The 10,843-nt window shown below is 39.5% G+C and overlaps 1 pseudogene; it reads left to right on the top strand.

Moving 5' to 3' along the window:
* Nucleotides 1-2,769: 2,769 nt before the first annotated feature.
* LOC148006217 (ATP synthase peripheral stalk subunit F6, mitochondrial pseudogene) lies at nt 2,770-3,093 on the top strand (annotated as a pseudogene).
* Nucleotides 3,094-10,843: the final 7,750 nt, after the last annotated feature.

The following is a 10,843-nucleotide window of genomic DNA, read 5'->3' as shown; positions in this document are numbered from 1 at the left end:
TATGGGTTTTTTTTCCTTTTTCAAATTGCTACTTTTCACTAAAATGCTCTTCATAGGACGAAACCAGAGGCTGATACACCTGAGAGCAGAGGTAAGACAAACTCTTCTTCTCTGAGTGACTCCCCTACAGTCCTCAAGACACACAAATCAAGGAGAAGTCTGGGACAGGACTCTTCTAGTTTTTGCCTGCATCCAAACTGAGCGGTCACACAGCTCTCTGAACACAGATCTGGCTATTAATAAACAAGTCTACAGGAGTGCTGACAAGCAGGCTTACAAGAAGATCAAGACACTAACAGAGAGAATAACACAAGCTAACACCAGAGATAACCTGGTGGTGAGAGGCAAGTGTAGGACGCTAAGAAAAGAAACCAAGACTATTTCATACCACTAGAGCTCAGTTTTCCCACCAAAGCAAATACTGAATATCCAAAAACTCTGGAAAAACAAGGTTAAGATTTAACATCACACCTCATAATGATGATAGAGGACTTTAAGAAGGACATAAAAAACTCCCTTAAAGAAATAAAGGAAAACAGAAGTAATCAAGTAAATACCCTTAAAGAGGAAACACAAACATCCCTTAAAGAATTACAGGAAAACCAAACAGGTAAAGGAATTTAAAGAAACAGCCCAAGATATAAAAACAGATATATATATATATATATATATATGTATATATATATATATATATATATATATATATATATATATACAATAAAGAAATACAAAGGAAGAGAACCCTGGAGATAGGAATCCTAAGAAAGAGATAAGGAGTCATAGACGTAAGAATCACACATAATATAAGAGATAGAAGAGAGATTCTGAGAGCAGAAGATACCATAGAAAACATGGACACAACTGCCAAAGAAACAGTGAAATGCAAAAAGCTCCTAACTAAAATCATCCAGAAAATCAAGGACACAATGAGAAGATCAAACCTAAGAATAAGAAGTATAAAAGAGAGTGAAGACTACCAAATTAAAAGGCTGCTAAATATCTTCAACAAAATTATAGATGGTAACTTCCCTAACCTAAAGAAAGAGATAGCCCACAAACGTAAAAGAAGCCTACAGAACTCCAAATAGATTGGACCATAAAAGAAATTCCTCCTGTCACATAATAGTCAAAACACCAAATGCACAAAACAAAGAATATTAAAAGCAGTAAAGGAAAAAGGTTAAGTAACATATATAGGCAGACTTATCATAATTAACCAGACTTCTCACCAGCGACTGATCCTGGGCAGAAGTCATATAGACTCTAAGAGAACTCAAATGCCAACCCAGTCACAGTATCCAGCAAACCTCTCAATTAACATTCATGGAGAAACCAAGATATTCCATAAAAAAACAAGTTTACACAATAACTTTCCAGAAATTCAGCCCTACAAAAAATAATAGAGAGAAAGCTCTAACAGAAGGAGAGAAATTTCAACCGGGGAAAAGAAAGAAATTTATTTTCTTGCATCAAGCCCAAAGGAAGTGAGACACAAACATAGTTACACCTCAAACAACAAAAATAACAGGAAACAACAATCACTTTTTCTTACTATCTCTTAACATCAATGGACTCAATTTCCCAATAGAGAGAAATAGACTAACAGACTGGATACTTAAAGAGGACCCAGCGCTTTGCTGCATAAGGAAAACACACCTTAGTGACAAAGACAGCCACTACCCCAGAGTAAAAGACTAGAAAACAATTTTCTCAGCAAATGGTCCTAAGAAACAAGTTGGGGTAGCCATTCTAATATCAAACAAAATCGACTTTCCATTAAAAGTTTTCAAAAAGAAGAGGAAGAATTTCATATTCATCAGAGGAAAAATCTACTGAGAAGTACTCTCAAAACTGAATCCCTCTGTTCCAAATGCAAGGACACGTACATTTATAAAATGAACATTACTAAAGCACCAAGCACACATTTCACACCACACAATAATAGTAGGAGATTTCAACACCCCTTCTCTCATCAATGGACAGATCATGGAAGCAGAAAGTAAAGAGAGACATAGAGAAACTAACAAATTTTCCACCAAATGGATTTAACATATATTTTTAGCACACTTCGTCCTAAAACAAAAGAATATAGTTTCTTCTCAGTACCTCATGGTACCTTCTCCATAATTGACCATAAAATCAGTCACAAAACAGGCATAAACAAACACAAGAAGACAGAAATGATCCCATGTATCATATCATCTTACTACAGACAAAGGCTGTTTCTTCAATAACAACAAAAACCACAGAAAGCCCACATACACATGGTAGTTGAACAATGTTCTACTCAATGATAACTTTGTAAAGGAAGAAATAAAAAGAGAAAGGAAATTAAGAACTTTTTAGAATATAATGAAAATGTAGGTACAAGATTCCCAAACTTATGGGATACAGTGAAAGTAATGCTAAGAGGAAAACTAATAACTCTGAGTGCTTCCAAAAAGAAACTAGAGAGAGCATACATTAACAACTTGACAGCACCCATAAAAGCTCTAGAAAAAAAAAAGAATCAAATACACTGATTTAGGAAATATTTAAACTCAGGGCTGAAATCAACCAAGTAAAACAAAAAAGAACTAAACAAATTAACAACAAAACTAGGAGCCGGTTGTTTGAGAAAATCAACATGACAGATTAACCCTTAACCAGACTAACCAGAGGGCACAGAGAATGTATTCAAATTAACAAAATGAAAGGGAGGAGTTGAACAGTAGTGGCGGTGGTGACTCTGACAACTTGGGACTCAGTGCAAGTACCACAGACTAAACCATGATCATTTCGAGGATCTTCAGGCTCTCCTCTGTCCTTTGGTCAGCAGTCTCTGTGCAATTGAGGAGGAACATTGGTGTTACAGCTGTGGTGTTTAATAAGGAACTTGATCCTGCACAGAAACTTCGTGGACAAGATTAAAGTGGTCAAAACAAAGCAACAGACATCTGGAGGACCTGTTGATACTGGCCCAGAGTATCACCAATATCTGGACAGAGAGCTTTTTAACCTTAAACAAATGTTGGTAAAGGAGAGATGGATAAGTTTCCTACCTTCAACTTTGAGGATCTCAAATTTGAAGTCATTGACAAAACCCAGTCTTGAGGAACATATACCATGTTGTAATTTCTAATAAATTATTACTAAAGCTAACCTAAAATATTCAAATAAACATTCACTTTACAGTTAAAAAATGAAAAGGGAGACATAACAGCAGAATCTGAGAAAATTTACAAATCATCAGATCCTACTACAAAAGCCAATAATCAACAAAACTGGAAAATCTGGATCAAGTGGAAAATATTCTAGACAGATACCTGATATCAAATTAAATCAGGATCAAATAAACCATCTAAACATTCCCATAACTTCTAAAGAAATAAAAGAAGTTACTAAAAGTCTCTCAACTGAAAAATACTCAGGATAAAATGGGTTCAGTGCAGCATTCTATCATAACTCCATAAAAGACCTTATACCAATACCGTCCAAACTATACCACAGAATAGAAGAAATAGAAGAAACACTACACAATTTATTTTCTGAAGCCACAGCTATGCTTATAACTAAAACACCTAAAGACCCAACAAAGAGCAAGAATTGCAAACCAATTTCGGTTATGAATATCGATGCAAAAACACGCAATAAAATTCTTGCAAACCAAACCCCAAAACAATTCAAAACAATAATCCATCATGATCAAGCTGGCTTCATCCCAGGGATGCAGGGATGGTTTAATATACAGAAATCCATAGACATAATCCACTATGTAAATGAAATCAAAGGAAAAAAGAAAGATAATTATTTCATTAGATTCTGAGAAAGCATTTGACAAAATTCAACACCACTTCATGATAAAAGTCCTGGAAAGATTAAGAATTCAACATCCAAATCAAAACATAGTAAAAGCAAAATACAGCAAACCAGTAGCTAATATCAAGGTAAATGGAGAGAAACTTGAAGCAATCCCATTACAATCAGGGAATAGACAAGACTGCACACTCTCTCCCTACTTATTCAATATAGTACTCAATGTCCTAGTCAGAGCAATCAGACAGCAAATTGAGGTCAAACTGACACAAATTGGAAAGGAGGAAGTCAATATATAACCATTAGGGGATGATATGATAGTATATTTAATTGACCCCAGTGATTCCACCAGATAAATAGGAAGCCTGATAAAAAACTTCAGCAAAGCGGCTGGGTAGAAAATTAAGAAAATCAAATCAGGCACTCCTGAGGCTGCAGAGGGAAGAGACCACCAACACTGCTCACCCCTGCCCACATCCCTGGCCCAAGAGGAAACTGTATAAGGCCTCTGGGCTCCCGTGGGGGAGGGCCCAGGAGCGGCAGGACCCCTGCCTGAGACACCACCAGTACCTGAAGGAAACAGACCGGATAAACAGTTCTCTGCACCCAAATCCCGTGGGAGGGAGAGCTGAACCTTCAGAGAGGCAGACAAGCCTGGGAAACCAGAAGAGACTGCTCTCTGCACACACATCTCGGACGCCAGAGGAAAAAGCCAAAGACCATCTGGAACCCTGGTGCACTGAAGCTCCCGGAAGGGGCGGCACAGGTCTTCCTGGTTGCTGCCGCTGCAGAGAGCCCGTGGGCAGCACCCCACGAGCGAACTTGAGCCTCGGGACCACAGGTAAGACCAACTTTTCTGCTGCAAGAAAGCTGACTGGTGAGCTTGGGACACAGGGAAGCAGAATTCCTCTAGGACCGGGCACGTTCTGTGTTTAACAGAAGTCCCACACCCGCGGATCCTGGCCCGCAGCAGCTCTCTGCCCCCAGACCCTGTGAGAGAGAGACCCAACCGCCTGGTCAGGTGGGCACTCCTGAGGCTGCAGAGCGGAAGAGACCACCAACACTGCTCACCCCTGCCCACATCCCTGGCCCAAGAGGAAACTGTATAAGGCCTCTGGGCTCCCGTGGGAGAGGGCCCAGGAGCGGCAGGACCCCTGGCTGAGACACCACCAGAACCTGAAGGAAACAGACCGGATAAACAGTTCTCTGCACCCAAATCCCGTGGGAGGGAGAGCTGAAACTTCAGAGAGGCAGACAAGCCTGGGAAACCAGAAGAGACTGCTCTCTGCACACACATCTCGGACGCCAGAGGAAAAAGCCAAAGACCATCTGGAACCCTGGTGCACTGAAGCTCCCGGAAACGGCGGCACAAGTCTTCCTGGTTGCTGCCGCTGCAGAGAGCCCGTGAGCAGCACCCCACGAGCGAACTTGAGCCTCGGGACCACAGGTAAGACCAACTTTTCTGCTGCAAGAAAGCTGCCTGGTGAACTCAAGACACAGGCCCACAGGAACAGCTGAAGACCTGTAGAGAGGAAAAACTACACGCCCGAAAGCAGAACACTCTGTCCCCATAACTGACTGAAAGAGAGGAAAACAGGTCTACAGCACTCCTGACACACAGGCTTATAGGACAGTCTAGCCACTGTCAGAAATAGCAGAAAAAAGTAACACTAGAGATAATCTGATGGCGAGAGGCAAGCGCAGGAACCCAAGCAACAGAAACCAAGACTACATGGCACCATCGGAGCCCAATTCTCCCATCAAAACAAACATGGAATATCCAAACACACCAGAAAAGCAAGATCTAGTTTCAAAATCATTTTTGATCATGATGCTGGAGGACTTCAAGAAAGACGTGAAGAACTCCCTTAGAGAACAAGTAGAAGCCTACAGAGAGGAATCGCAAAAATGCCTGAAAGAATCGCAAAAATCCCTGAAAGAATTCCAGGAAAACATAAATAAACAAGTGGAAGCCCATAGAGAGGAGACACAAAAATCCCTGAAAGAATTCCAGGAAAACATAAATAAAGAAGTAGAAGCCCATAGAGAGGAGACACAAAAATCCCTGAAAGAATTCCAGGAAAACACAATCAAACAGTTGAAGGAATTAAAAATGGAAATAGAAGCAATCAAGAAAGAACACATGGAAACAACCCGGGATATAGAAAACCAAAAGAAGAGACAAGGAGCTGTAGATACAAGCTTCACCAACAGAATACAAGAGATGGAAGAGAGAATCTCAGGAGCAGAAGATTCCATAGAAATCATTGACTCAACTGTCAAAGATAATGTAAAGCGGAAAAAGCTACTGGTCCAAAACATACAGGAAATCCAGGACTCAATGAGAAGATCAAACCTAAGGATAATAGGTATAGGAGAGAGTGAAGACTCCCAGCTTAAAGGAGCAGTAAATATCTTCAACAAAATCATAGAAGAAAACTTCCCTCACCTAAAAAAAGAGATACCCATAGACATACAAGAAGCCTACAGAACTCCAAATAGATTGGACCAGAAAAGAAACACCTCCCGTCACATAATTGTCAAAACACCAAACACACAAAATAAAGAAAGAATATTAAAAGCAGTAAGGGAAAAAGGTCAAGTAACATATAAAGGGAGACCTATCAGAATCACACCAGACTTCTCGCCAGAAACTATGAAGGCCACAAGATACTGGACTGATGTCATACAGACCCTAAGAGAACACAAATGCCAGCCCAGGTTACTGTATCCAGCAAAACTCTCAATTAACATTGATGGAGAAACCAAGATATTCCATGACAAAACCAAATTTACACAATATCTTTCTACAAATCCAGCACTACAAAGGATAATAAATGGTAAAGCCCAACGTAAGGAGGCAAGCTATACCCTAGAAGAAGCAAGAAACTAATCGCCTTGGCAACAAAAAAAAGAGAATGAAAGCACACAAACATAACCTCACATCCAAATATGAATATAACGGGAAGCAATAATAACTATTCCTTAATATCTCTCAATATCAATGGCCTCAACTCCCCAATAAAAAGACATAGATTAACAAACTGGATACGCAACGAGGACCCTGCATTCTGCTGCCTACTGGAAACACACCTCAGAGAAAAAGACAGACACTACCTCAGAGTGAAAGGCTGGAAAACAACTTTCCAAGCAAATGGTCAGAAGAAGCAAGCTGGAGTAGCCATTCTAATATCAAATAAAATCAATTTCCAACTAAAAGTCATCAAAAAAGATAAGGAAGGACACTTCATATTCATCAAAGGAAAAATCCACCAAGATGAACTCTCAATCCTAAATATCTATGCCCCAAATACAAGGGCACCTACATACATAAAAGAAACCTTACTAAAGCTCAAAACACACATTGCACCTCACACAATAATAGTGGGAGATTTCAACACCCCACTCTCATCAATGGACAGATCATGGAAACAGAAATTAAACAGTGATGTCGACAGACTAAGAGAAGTCATGAGCCAAATGGACTTAACGGATATTTATAGAACATTCTATCCTAAAGCAAGAGGATATACCTTCTTCTCAGCTCCTCATGGTACTTTCTCCAAAATTGACCATATAATTGGTCAAAAAACGAGCCTCAACAGGTACAGAAAGATAGAAATAATCCCATGCGTGCTATCGGACCACCACGGCCTAAAACTGGTCTTCAATAACAATAAGGGAAGAATGCCCACATATACGTGGAAATTGAACAATGCTCTACTCAATGATAACCTGGTCAAGGAAGAAATAAAGAAAGAAATTAAAAACTTTTTAGAATTTAATGAAAATGAAGATACAACATACCCAAACTTATGGGACACAATGAAAGCTGTGCTAAGAGGAAAACTCATAGCGCTGAGTGCCTGAAGAAAGAAACAGGAAAGAGCATATGTCAGCAGCTTGACAGCACATCTAAAAGCTCTAGAACCAAAAGAAGCAAATACACCCAGGAGGAGGAGTAGGCAGGAAATAATCAAACTCAGAGCAGAAATCAACCCAGTAGAAACAAAAAGGACCACAGAAAGAATCAACAGAACCAAAAGTTGGTTCTTTGAGAAAATCAACAAGATAGATAAACCCTTAGCCAGACTAACGAGAGGACACAGAGAGTGCGTCCAAATTAACAAAATCAGAAATGAAAAGGGAGACATAACAACAGATTCAGAGGAAATTCAAAAAATCATCAGATCTTACTATAAAAACCTATATTCAACAAAACTTGAAAATCTTCAGGAAATGGACAATTTCCTAGACAGATACCAGGTATCAAAGTTAAAGCAGGAACAGATAAACCAGTTAAACAACCCCATAACTCCTAAGGAAATAGAAGCAGTCATTAAAGGTCTCCCAACCAAAAAGAGCCCAGGTCCAGACGGGTTTAGTGCACAATTCTATCAAACCTTCATAGAAGACCTCATACCAATATTATCCAAACTATTCCACAAAATTGAAACAGATGGAGCACTACCGAATTCCTTCTACGAAGCCACAATTACTCTTATACCTAAACCACACAAAGACACAACAAAGAAAGAGAACTTCAGACCAATTTCCCTTATGAATATCGACGCAAAAATACTCAATAAAATTCTGGCAAACCGAATCCAAGAGCACATCAAAACAATCATCCACCATGATCAAGTAGGCTTCATCCCAGGCATGCAGGGATGGTTTAATATACGGAAAACCATCAACGTGATCCATTATATAAACAAACTGAAAGAACAGAACCACATGATCATTTCATTAGATGCTGAGAAAGCATTTGACAAAATTCAACACCCCTTCATGATAAAAGTCCTGGAAAGAATAGGAATTCAAGGCCCATACCTAAACATAGTAAAAGCCATATACAGCAAACCAGTTGCTAACATTAAACTAAATGGAGAGAAACTTGAAGCAATCCCACTAAAATCAGGGACTAGACAAGGCTGCCCACTCTCTCCCTACTTATTCAATATAGTTCTTGAATTTCTAGCCAGAGCAATCAGACAACAAAAGGAGATCAAGGGGATACAGATCGGAAAAGAAGAATTCAAAATATCACTATTTGCAGATGACATGATAGTATATTTAAGTGATCCCAAAAGTTCCACCAGAGAACTACTAAAGCTGATAAACAACTTCAGCAAAGTGGCTGGATATAAAATTAACTCAAATAAATCAGTTGCCTTCCTCTATACAAAAGAGAAACAAGCCGAGAAAGAAATTAGGGAAACGACACCCTTCATAATAGACCCAAATAATATAAAGTACCTCGGTGTGACTTTAACCAAGCAAGTAAAAGATCTGTACAATAAGAACTTCAAGACACTGAGGAAAGAAATTGAAGAAGACCTCAGAAGATGGAAAGATCTCCCATGCTCATGGATTGGCAGGATTAATATAGTAAAAATGGCCATTTTACCAAAAGCAATCTACAGATTCAATGCAATCCCCATCAAAATACCAATCCAATTCTTCAAAGAGTTAGACAGAACAATTTGCAAATTCATCTGGAATAACAAAAAACCCAGGATAGCTAAAGCTATCCTCAACAATAAAAGGACTTCAGGGGGAATCACTATCCCTGAACTCAAGCAGTATTACAGAGCAATAGTGATAAAAACTGCATGGTATTGGTACAGAGACAGACAGATAGACCAATGAAATAGAATTGAAGACCCAGAAATGAACCCACACACCTATGGTCACTTGATTTTTGACAAAGGAGCCAAAACCATCCAATGGAAAAAAGATAGCATTTTCAGCAAATGGTGCTGGTTCAACTGGAGGTCAACATGTAGAAGAATGCAGATCGATCCATCCTTATCACCCTGTACAAAGCTTAAATCCAAGTGGATCAAGGACCTCCACATCAAACCAGACACACTCAAACTAATAGAAGAAAAACTAGGGAAGCATCTGGAACACATGGGCACTGGAAAAAATTTCCTGAACAAAACACCAATGGCTTATGCTCTAAGATCAAGAATCGACAAATGGGATCTCATAAAACTGCAAAGCTTCTGTAAGGCAAAGGACACGGTGGTTAGGACAAAATGGCAACCAACAGATTGGGAAAAGATCTTTACCAATCCTACAACAGATAGAGGCCTTATATCCAAAATATACAAAGAACTCAAGAAGTTAGACCGCAGGGAAACAAATAACCCTATTAAAAATGGGGTTCAGAACTAAACAAAGAATTCACAGCTGAGGAATGCCGAATGGCTGAGAAACACCTAAAGAAATATTCAACATCTTTAGTCATAAGGGAAATGCAAATCAAAACAACCCTGAGATTTCACCTCACACCAGTGAGAATGGCTAAGATCAAAAACTCAGGTGACAGCAGATGCTGGCGAGGATGTTGAGAAAGAGGAACACTCCTCCATTGTTGGTGGGATTGCAGACTGGTAAAACCATTCTGGAAATCAGTCTGGAGGTTCCTCAGAAAATTGGACATTGAACTGCCTGAGGATCCAGCTATACCTCTCTTGGGCATATACCCAAAAGATGCCTCAACATATAAAAGAGACACGTGCTCCACTATGTTCATCGCAGCCTTATTTATGATAGCCAGAGAATGGAAAGAACCCAGATGCCCTTCAATAGAGGAATGGGTACAGAAAATGTGGTACATCTACACAATGGAATATTACTCAGCTATCAAAAACAACGAGTTCATGAAATTCGTAGGCAAATGGTTGGAACTGGAAAATATCATCCTGAGTGAGCTAACGAAATCACAGAAAGACATACATGGTATGCACTCATTGATAAGTGGCTATTAGCCCAAATGCTTGAATTACCCTAGATCCCTAGAACAAAGGAAACTCAAGACGGATGATCAAAATGTGAATGCTTCACTCCTTCTTTAAATGAGGAAAAAGAATACCCTAGGCAGGGAAGGGAGAGGCAAAGATTAAAACAGAGACTGAAGGAACACCCATTCGGAGCCTGCCCCACATGTGGCCCATACATATACAGCCACCCAATTAGACAAGATGGATGAAGCAAAGAAGTGCAGACCGACAGGAGCCGGATGTAGATCGCTCCTGAG

This window comes from Rattus norvegicus, chromosome 4 (assembly GCF_021556685.1).
Source record: "Rattus norvegicus strain SHRSP/BbbUtx chromosome 4, alternate assembly SHRSP_T2T, whole genome shotgun sequence".
NCBI classification, from domain to species: Eukaryota; Metazoa; Chordata; class Mammalia; order Rodentia; family Muridae; genus Rattus; species Rattus norvegicus.
Note: the sequence above shows the minus strand (reverse complement) of the source record. Positions and strands in the feature narration are given on the sequence as shown.